The sequence below is a fragment of the Jaculus jaculus genome, chromosome X (assembly GCF_020740685.1).
Source record: "Jaculus jaculus isolate mJacJac1 chromosome X, mJacJac1.mat.Y.cur, whole genome shotgun sequence".
Lineage (NCBI taxonomy): Eukaryota > Metazoa > Chordata > Mammalia > Rodentia > Dipodidae > Jaculus > Jaculus jaculus.
In genome coordinates, this window is record NC_059125.1 from 12511666 (window position 1) to 12516121 (window position 4456).

At 40.9% G+C, this 4456-nt stretch overlaps 1 pseudogene; it reads left to right on the top strand.

Annotated features, from left to right (window-relative positions):
• Positions 1–2895: 2895 nt before the first annotated feature.
• Positions 2896–3490, top strand: LOC101607077 (annotated as a pseudogene).
• The last annotated feature ends 966 nt before the right edge of the window (positions 3491–4456 follow it).

Sequence of the window (4456 nt, forward strand, 5' to 3'; positions counted from 1 at the left end):
CTGTCTGCTTAATCCCTCACATATGTGTTCCTTGAGCATTATATAAAATCATGAATGTGAAATGCTTATAAAATTCACTCCATAAAGCCTACTATTATCCTACCCTCACCCTCTCTTCAACCCACAGGTAAGCTGACTAAGACTCTGAGATGTCAAGAGTTGTGTGCAAGGCTACACTCCTGGGTGACTCCCACCAGTATGGGGTAACTGTGTCCTCTAGACTGCTACGTTGTTCATGATGGATTCCTACTGACAGGAAAAGGACTGGCCTTTCTCACCACCCTCAGGCATGACTCCCCAACAAGAGATACATAGGCTGATGGATCCAACATATTTCTTCTTTGTTTTGTTTTTACAGTTTCCTGTCAAAGAATGGGTACTACTTCAGGCGGGGCCTAGTCTGCCTCTCCCAGAATTTGGATTTAATCACCCTTGTTCTGTGTCTTCCCTACTCGGCTTGAGAATAAAGCAAAACTTTTGGATAACTGTGTGTTGCTGTGAAGACTCAAAGTTTCCCTTCAGAAGTTCTGGAGTTGTGATATGGTTCAACTGTGTCCCTGGAAATTAATATACTGATACCCTGATCCCAATGTGGTGATAGGGAGAGATGGTGGAATCTGTAAGAGGGGCAGTCGAAAGAAAGGTGACCAGGACATTATGAGGCACTTCATTTGGAAGGAATCAATGAACTTCTTGAGGGAAGTCTGATTAGTTTGCATGATAAAATATTGTCTTAAGAAGATCTGTTTCCTGATATTCTATGTGATATTTTCAGCACACACTTCTATAAGGACCTCACGACAGACTAAACATGGCCACCTAAAGTTGAATTTAAGCCTACATAACTTTGAGCTAACTAACCCTTTCTTTTCAAAACACATTTTTATTTATTTGAGAGACACGTGTACAGACAATGAGTATGGGAATGCCAGGACCGCTTGTCACTGCAAGTGAGCTCCACAAACAGGCACCACTTTGTGCTTCTGGTTTTAGGTGAGTACTGGGGAAATGAAACTAGGCCGTGAGACTTTACATGCAAGTGCCTTTAACTGCTGAGCTATCTCTCCAGTCCCCTCCCTTTATTATTTTATTAATCAAGCCTCAAGTCTCTGGTATTTGGACCTGTAACAGGAAAAGTGAAGGTGAGCACTTATCTCAGTTGTATGTATCAATTCAGCTTATCTGTAGGCGTTTTTAACTCTTCCTGTCAGCTGCTTTCTTTTTGCTTGTTTATGTTTCTTTTTCTGGTGTTAGGGAGTGAACATAGGGCCTGACACAAGCTAGACAAGTACTCTTCCACGAAACCACAACCCCAGTCCTCTGGGTCTTATTTTCCAGTTGTTTTTTTTGTATTAAAATGCTTTTTTTTCTAGTTTTTAATTTTTTTTTTTAAATTTAATTTATTAATTTTCATTTCAGTGAATACAGGCAGTTTGGTACCATTACTTAGGCTCATCTGTGATCTATCCCCTCCCATTAGACCCTCCTTGTTAAGGAAAATGGGTCGTGCATTGTAGAGTTAGCCCCCAGTTTTTAAATTTTTATTTTATTTATTTGCAAGGAGAGAGAGAGATTGAGAGAGAGAGAGAGAGAGAGAGAGAGAGAGAGAGAGAGATTGAGATTGGGAAAGAGAGATATATAAAAAAAGAATGGGTACACCAGGGCCTCTAGCCACTGCAAACCAACTCCAGATAGATGCATGTACCACTTTGTGCATCTGGCTTTATATGGGTACTGGGGAATCAAACCCAGGTCATTAGGTATTGCAGGCAAGTGTCTTAACCACTGAGCCACGTCTCCAGCCCTCCAGTTGGTATTGAACTCTGATGAGATTAAAGGCCAGTACTAAACAGTATGCTTCTGGTTACGTAGCAGCTCCTTCATAAGCAACTTTCAAATGCTTTCCTGTGTTTGAAGTAGGGTTATGCTCTCACCACGTTCAGCAAGTGACTGGCATTCAATGCATTCCTCAAGATGTTGCTTATCTCCTACAAAGAAATTTCAATTTGATGCCAGGGGTGGTGGAGATAGGAGGATTGCTATGAGTTCTAAGCCACCCTGAGATGACAGAGTGGATTCCAGGTTAGCCTGGGCTAGATTAAAAGGTGCTTTGAAAAAAATAATAAATATAAAATAATAAAAGAAAGACATTTCAATTGAAGCCAGGCATATCTGCAATCATAGCACTCATGAGGTGGAAATAGATCAGGAGTTCAAGACCAGCCTTGACTATATAGTGACTTCAAGTCCAAGCTGTGCTACATGAGATCCTGTATTACTACCCCATGCAAGAAAGAAATGTCAGTTTTAGTTCAAGTATAGCATGTAGCCTTCCTGTTTGTTTATAAATAGGGAACCTCAACTCATAGTTAGGGTAACAGTTTATTTGTTATTCAGGATTGATTTTTGTGTTCCCTTGATGATATAAAAGAATATACACACAGTTGGTAAACTGAGTTCCCATATGGCCCAACAATTCCACTGTTCAATACTTTAGAAATATGGGAAGTGGGCTGGAGAGATGACTTAGCTGTTAAGGCATTTCCCTGCAAAGCCAAAAGATCAGGATTCGATTCTCCAGGACACACATAAGCCAGATGCACAAGGAGGCGCATGCATCTGGAGTTCATTTACAGTGGCTGAAGGCTCTGGCATGCCCATTCTCTCCCTCTCCCTTTCTCTCTCTCTCTGCCTCTTTCTCTGTATCAAATAAACAAATGAAATAAATAAATTTAAAGAAATATGGGAAGTGACAGTGTGAAGGCTACTGCACAGCTAGCAGACCCATGTTCCAGAAGGCAGCATGTGCCTAGAGTTCTCCGCCCCGCAATCCCATCAGCCTGAGCCCAGCTGAGGTCCCTGCAGCAGTCTGAGAGAAGTCCCAGAAGCAGTTCCATGGCCTGGTGGAGCGCCTATATGGACAGCCTTATGGCCATGGCAGATGGGATCTGCCAGGATAACCCCATGGGCCACAGTCCCTGGGAAAACTTTCAGTAGTATTACACCAGCTAAGGTTGGTAGTCCTGGTTGGTAAGAACCAGCCAAGCTTTTCTGTGAATGGGCTGACACCTGGGGACCAGAAATTGTCTGTGAGCCTTGATCAGTGCTACAGGATAGGGAAACTACCATGGAACTTCATACCAGCAATACTGGATGCACCCCCACTTTCAAAGTCACTGTTACCATGACTGCCAAGATACTAGTACTGATGATGGGTAAAGAAGGTGTCCATGGTGGTTTGATCAACAAGAAATATTATGAAATGGCCTGTGCCATTCACAGTATTAACCTCATCTGTCACTTTTCCCACCATTACTCCCTACCACTTATGCAAGCGCTCCTGCCCGTACATACACATACCATTTTTATTTTTGCACCATTACCCACATCCATTATTGCTGCCAAAACCATATGGGCTGGAGGCTTTTACATGGCTGTTGCCAGTGGAATTATTCATAATAGCCAAAACATGAAAACAACTTTTCAATGACCAGTAACTGATGAATGGGTAAATAAAATGTGATGTCATCCATACAATGGATGGTTATACAGCCATATAAGGGCAGAAAATCTCTTGTGGCTTGCAGCCAGCACGGTTCTGCTACAATGAACTGAACTATAGTTCACCTCTAGTTCATCTGTTACCAAGAAATGAATGCTTCTATACAACTGAAATTTTGAAATTTATGATGGAACAAAGACTAACAGTTCCTTCCAAAATATTTAAATGATCCTGAGAAAATAAAACAGGAAAGGCAACTGTGTTGTATGCTAATCTTAAAATATTCAACAGGATGTCAGGCTCAGTGTGAGTTTAGGTAGCCTTCATGGCTATCTATATCTAGTTTTTTAATCTGGAAATTAAAGAAGATGAACTGGATGGTATTGGAGGCTCCTTTCTGTTTTAAACATTGAGTGAACAATAAATTTAGATAGAAAAAGATCACCAAGGAGAACAGTTGTACTCTTGTTACTACTGCCCAGCCTGCTACCCCTTGCAGTGAATTGAATGAACTTTTCTATCCTTTAGAGAAAAGAAGAAAAAAAGAAACTAGAGAATGCTTAATTCTTTATTGTTTCACTAATGGAAGCTTTCCAATTAATCACTGGCCATCTTAGTTCATATTTGCTTGTGGTGTAAGATATATTTATTGAACTGGAGGTGAAGCTGAGTAGTACAGAGCTGTCCTAGCTTGCATTGAGGCCCTGGCTCTGATCCTCAGTCCAGTACACACACACACACATACACACACACACACACACACACACACACACACACGTATATATGAAATAAATAAGAGTGTAGATTCTATCTTGAGGATTATAAGGAGTTGAATTTTATCCCTTCCCAAAAGTTTATTTTAAAGTCTTAACTTATAGTACTTCAGAAAGCCATGGTACAGAGAATACTGAGTTCAAGGCAGTCTGCACTGGATATATATATATATATGTGTGT